The sequence below is a fragment of the Triticum urartu genome, chromosome 2 (genome assembly GCF_003073215.2).
Source record: "Triticum urartu cultivar G1812 chromosome 2, Tu2.1, whole genome shotgun sequence".
NCBI classification, from domain to species: Eukaryota; Viridiplantae; Streptophyta; class Magnoliopsida; order Poales; family Poaceae; genus Triticum; species Triticum urartu.
Window position 1 is genome coordinate 36,862,780 of NC_053023.1, and position 14,658 is coordinate 36,877,437.

The following is a 14,658-nucleotide window of genomic DNA, read 5'->3' on the forward strand; positions in this document are numbered from 1 at the left end:
ATCCCAGTTGATGCAGCAAGTGTAGAAAGAATCTGGGGTTTGCCAAGGGGGGCAGAGGAAGGTTGCATATGAAGTGGAGCCAGACGTAGTTAGGTTGTTCAATGAGAAGTTCGACATCCCGACAGGGCCCGCGCCATCAGTGACCCAGTGGTGCAAAATGATAAATGATATGGGAGCTGTTGCGGACGACAAGTTCTTAAGTGCTTGGTTGGTTGTTGTTTATAGCTATTTTCTTGCACCGACGACCAGTTTGAGGGTGTCACCGCGTGCATACTCAGCTGCGCCGAATCCACGTGAGGTTGTGAATTCAAATGTTTGCCAGTTTGTCGTCGACCAACTTAGGCTTGCTTTCATGGGTTTTGGAGACAAGAAGAATACTATATGCAACTGCCATTTTCACCTAGTGGTAAAATGATCTAGACCTCCCCCCTTGTTTTTTCGGTTTTCATTTTTCACGCTATATGTTTCATGCTGAAGTTGGATAGGGTTTTTCGCAACTCACATGTGTTCTCTATTTTTTTGAAACAGCTGCTATACCTTGACTCGCTTGATGTGGACTTTAGGACAGTCCATAAGGATTATGTAGATGAGAGGACGACAACTGTTCTTCCAAGGGTCAAAGCGTGGAATGAAGGTCTGATCAAAGCGGTAATTAATAAGGACAGTATTAGGAAGGGTGTCTATGGAAAGTTGCGAGTAAGTGTCACTTTACTATCTGAAGAGATTTTTTTTTGTAGTTGCTTGATTTTTTTATGCAGTTGCCCACCTATAGGGATTGTGTTGCCTAATTTTAGGAAGCTAGTTGCTTTTTTGAAACTAGTTTCATGACAGTTTTTTTACATGGAATTTCACATGGTAATCTTCATCATTTTGTCTCCAAGTAGTCATACATGTCCAATTACATTAGTCTTTTTAAGCAACAGTGGACAATAATTTATAGTTTTTGTAGTTGCTCAATTTTTATCGGGGGGTTGCTGTAGGTGCTGTAGGTTTTTGTGATGTCCATAACTGCAGTTGCCATCAATAGTGCTGGTATTTGCCCTAAGTTAGGGAGGCAGTTGCTCATTCATTCCCTCTTTTTTGAACTTTTGTTGATCTTTTTTGCTAACTGAGTTTATCATGTACATTTTTTACAACAAACAGCTCAAAGCCGAGTTCTCGAGATGCGCAGAAGATAGTGTTTTTGGGAGCATGTATCACATCCAGAAGTTTGTTGCTGCGAGGCTTCCTCAAAACTACAACAACAATGTATTTTCTTTGCCACCATGGTTTTGCCCTTTTCATAAGAAACATAGTGCTTTTTTTGTTTATCGTTGTTGTTGTATAGACTGCTCATCTTTCGAGTTTTGTATTTTTGTATTTTTGCAGAAACAAAGGAGGTTGTCAATGCTGGTCCATGATATGTGCTCTGAAATATACGTCCAAATTGGGAGGTTTGTTCACGGGGTGGGCAAGTTGGAAGAGGAGGAGGTTGAACCAGCAGGCACAAGTGTTTCTAGGGTTGCAAGCGTACGCCAATCATCAAGGCAGAAAAAGGCAGCGGCAAGTCCGAAACAGTAGAAGGTTGCAAAGCAAAAGAATATAAGGGGCAGTAGCAGTCAGTGCAAGGAGACACTTTTGGCGTCTGATGACGAGGAGGAGGAATCCGACGAGCAAGAATTTCAATCTTCGGAAGAAGAAGAAGAGGAGGAAGGGAAAGATGAGGACAGTTCTGAAGAGGAGACTTCGGATAATGACGGGGACAACAATGATGACGACGACGACGACGATGACTATGATGATGATGTTCCATCATACAGCAGCCCGCCATCAGCCACAGAATATGATGATGATGATGATTCACAGCACATGGACGATGACAACTCACATCCGCCTGTAACACCCCGGATGTAACCTACCTTATTTGTACTCCAACTCTTGCCGTTTCCGGCACTAAGTTATGTTATTTCCTCGTTGTCGGGTTTTTGTCTCCGTGTGTTTTGTCATTGTCATGCATCTCATATCATGTCATCATGTGCATTGCATTTGCATACGTGTTCGTCTCATATAGTCGAGCATTTTCCCCGTTGTCCATTTTGCATTCCAGCGCTCCTATGTCACCCGGTGTCCCTTTCTACCTCTTTTCGTGTGCGGGTGTTAAACATTTTCGGATTGGACCTAGACTTGTCATGCGGCCTTGGTTTACTACCGGTAGACCGCCTGTCAAGTTTTGTACCATTTGGACTTCGTTTGATACTCCAACGGTTAACCGAGGGACCGAAAAGGCCTCGTGTGTGTTGCAACCCAACACCCTTCCAAAGTGGCCCAAAACCCACCTAAATCTCCTCCATCACCTAGGCTGTTTAATCACGATCGCGTGGCCGAAAACTGCACCTCATTTGGAGCTTCCTAGCTCCCTCTACCTATATAAATAGACCCCCATTTCCAATTCCCGGATCGTCTTTCCAAAACCCTAGTCTCTCTGCTCCCCGCGCCACCAAACACGTCCGGAGCGGATCGGATGTGTCCACCCGCCGCCGCCAATCAACCAGGCGACGCCACTTGTCCCGGGAGGGACCACATCGCCGCCTCAGCCCCGCCGGCCCGCGAGGCCCAGGCCGGGCCCTCCCGTCGCCCAACCGGGCCCGAGCTGCCCCGCGCGCGCCGCCTCGCTTCTCCTTCCGCCGCCCCGATCCGGCCGTCGCACCACCGCCGCCGGCGAAGTCCGGCAGCCTCCCTCGCCGCGCCGCCTCGCGCATCCGGCCGGAGACGCCGCGCCCTCGCGGCGCTGGTCACCTCGCCCACCTCCACCGTCCTTCCTCGTCGTCGTCCCGTCGCCGTCGAGCTTCCCCCCGCAGCTCCGGCCGCCACGAGCTCCTCCGGTGACCTCGTACTCCGGCCGGCGATCATCGGGTTCCGCGCAGCTACAGTACCTCGTGCCGGATCTGGATCTGGATCAGGTTGACTTTTCCCTCCGAACCCTAATTTTTATGCAATCTTCATCATGCCATAACTCTGCATCCGTAGCTCCGATTCGTGCGTGTAGCATATCAAAATGTTCGTCTCAACGAGTACATCATTTCATCTCATTGCATAATTTTCATTTGAGCTCATCTTGATGCCCGAAATGCTGTTGGAGGAGGGCTATGTGAGGATTATTTCAGATCTATTTCAGCAAATGGTCTTTTGTCATTTTTGCCATGATTAATGTGTGCATGCTATGATCCTGAGCTCTACATGTGTTTTGATCTATGCCATGTCATCTTTACAGGGGTGTATGCCATGTATTTTTGTGATCTTTGTGGTGACTAGCACAAGCATGCAAAGTAGTTTACTCAATGATGCTGATTTCAGGGACTTAGAATTTCACTAAGTCCTTGCCCTGTCATTATTTTTATGCCATATGTTCATGTTGTTTCCTAGTGATCCGTGCCTCTTTTTAGGATGATCAGTAAGGATGTTTTGTAGATAATGTTGTGCTCTATCCATCCATGTATTTGTTTGATATTAAGGAGCACCCTAGCTGAGTCAATCGAGCTCTACTTTTGCTATAAAATGTTCCTGGCAGATTGTTAACATGTTTTGCAATTTTGCCAAGCTTGTTGTTGTTGATCCGTGCATGCTATGTTGTTGTTCTTGCCATGCCTAGCTTATATGCCATGTCTATTTTCTGGGTGTATGCTTAGCTTGTCATTTAATGCCTCGTAGTGAGTGCATCGAGCTCGTAAACATGCCTACTTCTTAACTGTTTTGCCATACTCCAGTTTTTCACTGTCTGAATCTATTTATGTTTTTGCTATGTTCACATGCTTGCAATTGTATTTTTTGATCCCTTTTGGCTCATGGTTACTAAGGGACTTTTGTTATATGCTTAGATTAGCTTCATGCCATGCCTTGCTTTGCCATGATATGTTCCCGTAGCATGTAGTTATCGTCTCTAAACATTGCTTCCTGATGATAAATTCCTAACATGCTGTTAATTTCACTAAGTCTGAAACCTGTTATCTTTTGCACTTTTGCCATGCTTGTTTGAACCTGTTAATGAGTGAATTAGCCATAACTCAGTGTTCATCTTTTGTCAAGCATCATGGGTGGGTCCCTGCCATGTATTTTGTTGTTATGTTTGAGTGCTGTAGCATATTTTCTTGATGCGTTTAGTTGGTCACTTGCTGATTATCGCAGACCGGTGCCATATTTGTTTTGCTTGCCATTTCCAAACCGTGCATCCGATTCCGGTGATCTTTATATCGATTTCAACCGAAATCAACTCCCCTTTCCAGTGGAACTCTTGGTTTTCCAAGTGGAGGCAAGGTTCAATCATTCCTTTGCAAATCATGCATATGCATCACATATCGCATCCCGCATATCATACCATGTTTGCATCATGTTGCTTGAGCATTGCACGTGGTTGATTGTGTTCCCTTTTGCTTGTTGTTCTTGTTTGGGTAGAGCCAGGAGATGATTACGTGAATGAGGAGCCCGTTGTGTTCGCTTACGAGGACCAAGGCAACTCTGAGAACTTTGCAGGCAAGATGACCATACCCTCGAAATCACTTCTATCTTTGCTTGCTAGATGCTCGCTCTTTTGCTATGCCTATGCTACGATACCTATCACTTGCTTATCATGCCTCCCATATTGCCATGTCAAATCTCTAACCCACCATGTCCTAGCAAACCGTTGTTTGGCTATGTTACCGCTTTGCTCAGCCCCTCTTATAGCGTTGCTAGTTGCAGGTGAAGATTGGAGATCGTTCCTTGTTGGAACATTGCTTATTGTTGGGATATCATAATATTATCTGGTTTATCTTAATGCACCTATATACTTGGTAAAGGGTGGAAGGCTCGGCCTTATGCCTGGTGTTTTGTTCTACTCTTGCCGCCCTAGTTTCCGTCATATCGGTGTTATGTTCCCGGATTTTGCGTTCCTTACACGGTTGGGTTATAATGGGAACCCCTTGACAGTTCGCCTTGAATAAAACTCCTCCAGCAATGCCCAACCTTGGTTTTACCATTTGCCACCTAGCCTCTTTCTCCCTTGGGTTTCCGGAGCCCAAGGGTCATCTTTATTAACCCCCCGGGCCAGTGCTCCTCTGAGTGTTGGTCCAAACTGAGCTGCCTGCGGGGCCACCTCGGGGAAACTTGAGGGTTGGTTTTACTCGTAGCTAGTCTCATCTGAGTGTGCCCTGAGAATGAGATATGTGTAGCTCCTATCGGGATTTGTCGGCACATTCGGGCTGTGTTGCTGGACTTGTTTTACCATTGTCGAGGATGTCTTGTAACCGGGATGCCGAGTCTGATCGGAATGTGTTGGGAGAAGAAATATCCTTCGTTGACCGTGAGAGCTTGTGATGGGCTAAGTTGGGACTCCCCTGCAGGGATTTGAACTTTCGAAAGCTGCGCCCGTGGTTATGGGCAGATGGGAATTTGTTAATGTCTGGTTGTAGATAACCTGAAACTTAACTTAATTAAAATGCACCAGCCGCGTGTGTAACCGTGATGGTCTCTTCTCGGCGGAGTCCGGGAAGTGAACATGGTGTTGGAGTAATGTTTGGCGTAGGTTGTTCTAAGATCACTTCTTGATCATAGTTGTTCGACCGTGCTTTTGCCTTCTCTTCTTGCTCTCATTTGCGTATGTTAGCCACCATATATGCTAGTCGCTTGCTGCAGCTCCACATCATACCTTTACCTTACCTATAAGCTTAAATAGTCTTGATCGCGAGGGTGTGAGATTGCTGAGTCCCCGTGACTCACAGATTCCTTCCAAACCAGATGCAGGGACCAATGATACCACTCCAGATGACATGACCGAGCTCAAGTGGGAGTTCGATGAAGACTCTCATCGTTACTACGTGTATTTCCCAGATGATCAGTAGTGGTGCCCAGTTGGGGCGATCGGGGACTTTGTTGCATTTGGGGGTTGATCTTTATTTTGGTTCCGTAGTCGGACCTTGAGTGTAATGGATGAATGTAATGCTATTTAGGATATTTGTGTGACGTGGCGAGTGTAAGCCAACTATGTATCTTTCCCCTTTATTTATGTACATGGGTTGTTTGCGAAGATTACCTCACTTGCGACATTGCTTTCAATGCGGTTATGCCTCTAAGTCGTGCTTCGACACGTAGGAGATATAGCCGCATCGAGGGCGCTACAAGTTGGTAATAAGAGCCCTCCCCAACCTTAGGAGCCCCCTGCTTGATCGAATCACTGGCGTTGTTGAGTCTAGAAAAATGTTTTGAGTCATTTAGGATTCTATATATCGGAGAGTTAGGAATTCTTTTTACTCCTCAGTCCCTTCGTCGCTCTGGTGAGGCATCCTAACGTAGAGTTTTGATTCTTCTCTTCTCAAATTTCACTAAATTTTTTTTAGGATCACGCGGGTATCTTGGAATCGTTCCGATCGATTTGTGACGAGAACATTGTTCTTGGTGCCTCCTGACATTTAGGGGTTGTGGCAATGTCCCGTGAGTTGAGCTCCGAGGTGTTGTCGTCACAGTTTTATCATTGAGATTCTGGAATACCTGAGTTTCGCTGACATCGAAATCTCTTTTGTGCAGTTGTTGGTGAGATAACCTCGACGCCACCCAGTACTGGGGCGGGAGTTCGGGAGTATTGCCATAACTCGTATAACGGATGCTTTTCGAAGGTTGAGGTAAATGATTTCCGAAGGTTTCTTGGTTATGTGTTAAAGGATGGATACAGCTGGATGTAGGATTTGCTAGATTTGGGTGAGATATTATGCTTCCCCTGTATCCTCAACACCTGATTGCATAACTGGAAAGGTTCGGGAGTTTCATAGGTGGGAATTCCTGTAGCTCTAGTTCTTCTTCCGCGGATATTTGGTTTGGGATTGGGTAATCCTCACGAAGTATTTGTTCTTGTCCGTACCTTGTTGTTTTATTCTTCTACCTCTATCTAAGTGGCTTCTCAATTTATGGAAATGTGACCATTTCAATTGGAATGCATTCGTTCATTTTGTTCGGATGTGAAGACTTTATGTTGCAATTTCTATCCGTTGAATTCAGCTTCAATATTTGTCTGTCAATATACTAACGGATGTCACCCTCTTCAGGATGGCTCCTGCTAAGGGTCAGAATCAGAATTAGGATCCGCCACCACCACCTCCACCTCCAGAGGCATGGCAAGCTGTGATGGCAGCTACCAATGCAAACACGCAGCTGATCATGCAAATTCTGCAAGAGCGCAACCAAGGCCATGGCAACAATCAGAATCAGTTTGCTACACTCAACCAGTTCCTCGCTAATCAGCCAAAGACCTTCAGCAACTGTGTCGAGGCCTCAGACGCTGATGATTGGCTCGTGGATATATGCAAGCATTTCGAGTGCAGTAATGTCAGGCCTGAGGACTTTGTCAAGTTTGCCTCCTTCCAACTCAAAGACCAAGCTGCAGAATGGTTTCAGCAATACAAAGATTCCAGAGGAGGCCGTGTGATTACCTGGGATGAATTCCGTCAAGACTTCAAAGCTCATCACATTCCTCAGAGTGTTGTTGATAGCAAGCGTGAGGAATTCCGCAACCTGAAGCAAGGCATCTTGTCTGTTTACCAGTATAACATTCTGTTCCAGAAGCTCGCTCGTTTCGCCAAGCAGGACGTCCCTGACGAGAAGAGCATGATTTATCAGTTCAGGGGTGGCCTCAGAGAAGATCTTCAACTTGCTCTCGTGCTTTTCGAGCCTCAGAAGTACGATGAGTTTTACAACATGGCACTGAAACAAGAGACTGCTCAACTCAAGTGCGATGCTTCCAAGAAGCGAGTCAGAGATGCAACTCCTTCTTCCTCAACTCAAGTGGCTAAGCAGCAAAAGTATTGGCTTCCTCCTCCTCCGTTCCGTCATCCTTATCAAAAGAAGAGCAAAGGTGGCAATGGATCTGCCCACCCACCCAACCCTGGCTTTCAGAACAAGACTTCGTCTCAAGCTCCAAGATCAAGTACTCCGTATCACCGTCCGCTCTCGGAGGTCACGTGCAACAAGTGTCAGCAGAAGGGTCACTATGCTAACAAATGCTTCAATCAGAGGCGTCTTCCTCCTCCTCCTCCAATGAGATCTGCTAGTACTGCAGTGGTCAAGCATAACCCCAAGCACGCCAATGTCAACTTGTTGAACGCAGCTCAGGTAGAGGACTCGTCAGATGTCATCATGGGTAACCTTCCTGTTAACGATATTCCAGCAAAAGTTCTTTTTGACTCTGGTGCATCGCATTCTTTCATGCCATTCCCATTTGCATCCGAGCACAACTTTGGCACTAAGGCATTACCTAAAGCATTGCAAGTTGTTTCTCCGGCTAAGCGTTTGAGTTCTAGCATGATGGTCCCGGATATTTCTATCATGATGGGCGACTTCAAGTTTCTGGCTTCTCCAATGGTCCTTGGTAACTCAGATATTGATCTTATTCTCGGAATGGACTGGCTTTCTAAGCACAAGGCTCAGCTTGATTGTGCTGCCAGGCAGATTCAATTAACTCATTCGTTTGAGGATGTAATCGTCTTTGCCGCTCGTGATAATACCATCCGTCTGTTTTCTCTCAATGAGAAGGGCGAGCTGGATGCCATCTCTCAAATTCAAGTCATTTGTGAATATCAAGACGTCTTTCCAGAAGAGCTTCCAGGAATGCCTCCGCACCGGCCAGTTGAATTTGTCATCGATCTTGAGCCTGGCACGGAACCTGTTTGCAAACGTCCTTACAAGCTTGGACCTGAAGAGTTGAAGGCGCTGAAGAAACAACTCGATATTCAAGAGCGAATGGGTCTCATCCGACCTAGTTCTTCTCCATGGGGTTGTGGTGTTCTTTTTGTGAAGAAGAAGGATGGAATGGACCGACTCTGTGTCGACTAGCGTCCATTGAACAAGAAGACTATAAAGAACAAGTACCCACTTCCCAACATCAACGAGCTGTTTGAACAACTCAAAGGTGCTCAAGTATTCTCCAAGCTTGATCTCCGTATGGGCTATCATCAAATTCGCATTCGTGAGCAAGATATCCCTAAGACAGCATTCAGAACAAGCTATGGTTCATATGAATACACTGTCATGTCTTTCGGCCTCGTCAACGCTCCGCCAACTTTCTCTCACATGATGAACTTCATCTTCAACCCCTACACAAATGACTTCATCTTGGTCTACCTCGATGACATTTTGGTCTTTTCCAAGAATAGGGAAGATCATGCCAAGCACTTGCGTTTGGTGCTGGATAAGCTCAGAGAACATCGGTTCTATGCCAAGTTTTCAAAGTGCGAGTTTTGGCTCGATGAGGTTCTCTACCTTGGGCATATCATCTCTGCCAAGGGCATAGCGGTGAATCCTGAGAAGGTGTCTGCAATTGTGAATTGGGAACCACCTCAGAACGTGAAGCAACTCCGCAGCTTCCTTGGGCTCACAAGCTATTGTCGAAGGTTCATTGAGAACTTTTCAAAGATCGCGAAGCCTCTTTCCAACCTTCTCCAGAAGCATGTCAAGTACGTCTGGTCTCCTGAATGTGACATCGCTTTCAACACCCTGAAAGAGAAGTTAGTCACTGCTCCAGTTCTGACTCCTCCTGATGAATCCAAACCGTTCGAGGTCTTCTGTGATGCTTCCCTTCAAGATCTTGGTGCAGTGTTGATGCAAGATAAGAAAGTTGTGGCTTATACCTCTCGCCAGTTGAAGCCCAATGAAAAGAACTACCCCACTCATGACCTCGAGTTGGCGGCAGTTGTGCATGCTCTTTTAACTTGGAGACATCTCTCATTGGGAAGAAAAGTGGACACCTTCATTGACCACAAGAGTCTCAAGTACATCTTCACTCAGCCTAATCTCAACCTCAGGCAGACTCGTTGGGTCGAAATGATTCAAGAGTATAATCCGAGTATCGAGTATACTCCGTAATTGCTGACGCATTGAGCAGGAAGGCTTACTGCAGCAGTTTGATTCTCAAGCCTTACAACCCAAGCTTTGTGAAGCTTTCCGCAAACTCAATCTGCAAGTTGTTCCTCAAGGATTTCTGGCCAACCTTCAAGTCTCTCCTACTTTGGAAGATCAGATTCGCGAGGCTCAACTTCTTGATGCTATGGTGAAGAAGGTGAAGATTGGGATTGCCAAGAGCCAACCCAAGTACAAGTGCTATCGCCTTGATGACAAGGATACTCTATTCTTCGAGGATCGCATTGTTGTGCATAAAGGTGACCTTCGTAAAGTCATTATGAATGAGGCTCACAATTCACTCCGCTCTATCCACCCTGGAAGTACAAAGATGTACCATGACCTCAAGAAGTCGTATTGGTGGACTCAAATGAAGCACGAGATTGCTCAGTTCGTGAATGAATGTGATGTCTGCAGAAGAGTGAAGGCAGAACACCAACGACCAGTGATAGTCTCCAACGTATCTATAATTTTTGATTGCTCCATGCTATATTATCTACTGTTTTGAATGTTTATGGGCTTTATTATACACTTTTATATCATTTTTGGGACTAACCTATTAACCCAGAGCCCAGTGCCAGTTTCTATTTTTACCCTGTTTTAGGGTTTCGAAGAAAAGGAAAATCAAACGGAGTCCAATTGACCTGAAACTTCACGGAACTCATTTTTGGAAGGAAAGAAGCCCAGAAGACTCAGAGTGCACGTTGGGGGCTCTACGAGGAGGCCACGAGGCAGGGGGCGCGCCCACCCCCCTGGGCGCGCCCTCCACCCTTGTGAGCCCCTTGTGACCCCCCCTGATGTACTTCTTCCGCCTATATATCTCCATATACCCTAAAAACATCCGTGGGCACAATAGATCGGGAGTTCCGCCACCAGAAGCCTCCATAGCCACCGAAAACCAATCTAGACCCGTTCCGGCACCCTGCCGGAGGGGGCAATCCTTCTCCGGTGGCCATCTTCATCATCCCAGTGCTCTCCATGACGAGGAGGGAGTAGTTCTCCCTCGGGGCTGAGGGTATGTACCAGTAGCTATGTGTTTGATCTCTCTCTCGTGTTCTTGAGGTGATACGATCTTGATGTATCGCGAGCTTTGCTATTATAGTTGGATCCAATGATGTTTCCCCCCCCCTCTACTCTCTTGTAATGAATTGAGTTTCCCCTTTGAAGTTATCTTATCGGATTGAGTCTTTAAACATTTGAGAACACTTGATGTATGTCTTGCCGTGGATATCTGTGGTGACAATGGGATATCACGTGATTCACTTGATGTATGTTTTGGTGACCAACTTGCGGGTTCCGCCCATGAACCTATGCATAGGGGTTGGCACACGTTTTCGTCGTGATTCTCCGGTAGAACTTTGGGGCACTCTTTGAGGTCCTTTGTGTTGGTCGAATAGATGAATCTGAGATTGTGTGGTGCATATCGTATAATCATGCCCACGGATACTTGAGGTGACATTGGAGTATCTAGGTGACATTAGGGTTTTGGTTGATTTGTATCTTAAGGTGTTATTCTAGTACGAACTCTAGGGCTGTTTGTGACACTTATAGGAATAGCCCAATGGATTGATTGCAAAGAATAACTTTGAGGTGGTTTCGTACCCTACCATAATCTCTTCGTTCGTTCTCCGCTATTAGTGACTTTGGAGTGACTCTTTGTTGCATGTTGAGGGATAGTTTTATGATCCAATTATGATATTATTGTTGAGGGAACTTACACTAGCGAAAGTATGAACCCTAGGCCTTATTTACACACATTGCAATACCATTTACGCTCACTTTTATCATTAGTTACCTTGCTGTTTTTATAATTTCATATTACAAATACCTTTATCTACTATCCATATTGCACTTGTATCACCATCTCTTCGCCGAACTAGTGCACCTATACAATTTACCATTGTATTGGGTGTGTTGGGGACACAAGAGACTCTTTGTTATTTGGTTTCAGGGTTGCTTGAGAGAGACCATCTTCATCCTACGCCTCCCACGGATTGATAAACCTTAGGTCATCCACTTGAGGGAAATTTGCTACTGTCCTACAAACCTCTGCACTTGGAGGCCCAACAACGTCTACAAGAGGAAGGTTGTGTAGTAGACATCAAGCTCTTTTCTGGCGCCGTTGCCGGGGAGGCTCGCGCTTGAAGGTATATCTTTAGATATTGCAATTGAGTCTTTTAGTTTCTTGTTTTGTCACTAGTTTAGTGTATAAAAGAAAAACTATAAAAAAATGGAATTGAGTTTGTCTCATACGCTTCACCTTTTTAATATCTTTCGTGAGTATGATGGAAAGGATAATTGTGCTCAAGTGCTAGAAGAAGAAATCTATAAAATGTTTGGCACTAAATATTTGAATGATGAGCATGATTTCAATGTTGTTAGTATGAATTCCTTGAATATCCATAATGCTAATGATATGCAAAGCCACAAGCTTGGGGAAGCTATGTTTGATGAAGATTATATTTTTTGTCCCCCAAGTTTTGATGAGCAAATTTATTATGATGAAAGCATGTCTCCTATCTATGATGATTATTGTGATGACATGTATGCTTTAAAGAACAATGATAACCATGAAAATTGTCATCTTGATCTTAATTTTCAATCACATGATAGTTATTTTGTTGAGTTTGCTCCCACTATTATTCACGAGAAGAAATTTGCTTATGTGGAGAGTAGTAAATTTTCTATGCTTGTAGATCATGAAAATAATGCTTTAAGTGCTGGTTATATTGTTGAATTCTTTCATTATGCTACTGAAAATTATTATGAGGGGGGAATATATGCTTGTAGGAATTGCAATAATATCAAGTTTCCTCTCCATGTGCTTAAAGTTTCGAAGTTATGCTTGTTTTGCCTTCCTATGCTAGTTGATTATTGTTCCCATAAGTTGTTTGCTCACAAAATCCCTATGCATAGTAAGTGGGTTAGGCTTAAATGTGCTATTCATATTCTTCATGATGCTCTCTTTATGTTTCAATTCTTATCCTTTATGTGAGCATCATTGAAATCATCATGCCTAGCTAGGGGCGTTAAACGATAGCGCTTGTTGGGAGGCAACCCAACTTTATTTTTGTTCCTTACTTTTTGATCCTGTTTAGTAATAAATAATTCATCTAGACTCTGTTTAGATGTGGTTTTATGCATTTAATTAGTGTTTGTGCCAAGTAGAACCTTTGGGAAGACTTGGGGGAAGTCTTTGCGATCATGCTGTAAAAAACAGAAACTTTAGCGCTCACGAGAATTGCTGCAATTTCTATTTGGAGAGTGATATTTAGTTAATTCTTTTTGTAGATGATTAATAGATAAATTCCTCAGGTCCATCAATTTATCTGAGAATTTTATGAGTTCCAGAAGTATACGTTTGATCCAGATTACTATAGACTGTTCTGTTTTTGACAGATTCTGTTTTTCATGTGTTGTTTACTTTTTTTGATTGAATCTATGGCTAGTAAAATAGTTTATAAACCATAGAGAAGTTGCAATACAGTAGGTTTAACACCAATATAAATAAATAATGAGTCCATTACAGTACCTTGAAGTGGTGTTTTGTTTTCTTTCGCTAACGGAGCTTACGAGTTTTCAGTTAAGTTTTGTGTTGTGAAGTTTTCAAGTTTTGGGTAAAGATTTGATGGACTATGGAATAAGGATTGGAAAGAGCCTAAGCTTGGGGATTCCCAAGGCACCCCAAGGTAATATTCAAGGATAGACAAGAGCCTAAGCTTGGGGATGCCCCGGAAGGCATCCCCTCTTTCGTCTTCGTTCATCGGTAACTTTATTGGAGCTATATTTTTATTCGCCACATGATATGTGTTTTGCTTGGAGCGTCAATTTATTTTGTTAGGATTTGCTTGCTGTTATTTAGAACAATGTTTTGCATCTTTTATTCTAATAAAAGTGGCATTGATAGCCTTTACTATGCCTATGTTACACGTATACATGTTGCTGTTTGAAAACAGAAAGTTTACCTCTGTTGTAATAATTCCCTAGAAAAGTAAGAATGTGATAAAATGTTGAAAACTTTTGCATATTAATATCTGATAAATTTAATACAGTGGGAATTTTCTTTCATAATTTTTGGAGCTAGGTAAGTATGGATGTTGCAGCATTCTTTACAGACTGTCCTGTTTAGGCAGATTGCTGTTATGTTTGCATTGTTTGCATATGTTTGCTTCTTTAATGATTCTATTTGAGGATAGGACTATTAAATATGCAGAGGCATTTAGTATGTAATGTTGAATAATAATTTTAGTGATTTGCTACAGTAGAGTATGATAAGGTTTTGGCAATGGTTTATACTAACTTATCTCACGAGTCCTTGTTGAGTTTTGTGTGGATGAAGCTTTTGAGATTTAGGGAGACCGTGATATGAGAGGAATTAAGGAGACACAAAAGCTCAAGCTTGGGGATGCCCCGGTTGGCATCCCACCTTTCTTCTTCAACAACTATCGGTTAGTTTCGGTTGATCCTAAGTTTTTGCTTCTTCACATGATGTTTGCCATTCTTAGAATGTCATTTTATTTTTCTTTGCTTGCTGTTTGAATAAAATACCAAGATCTGAAATTATTAAATGTTAGAGAGTCTTCACATGGTTGCATAATTATTCGACTACTCATTGATCTTCACTTATATCTTTCGGAGTAGTTTGTTATTTGCTCTAGTGCTTCACTATCTTTTTAGAGCATGGTGGTAGTTTTATTTTGAATAAATAGATGAACTCTCATGTTTCACTTAGATTATTTTGAGAGTCTTAAATAGCATGGTAAT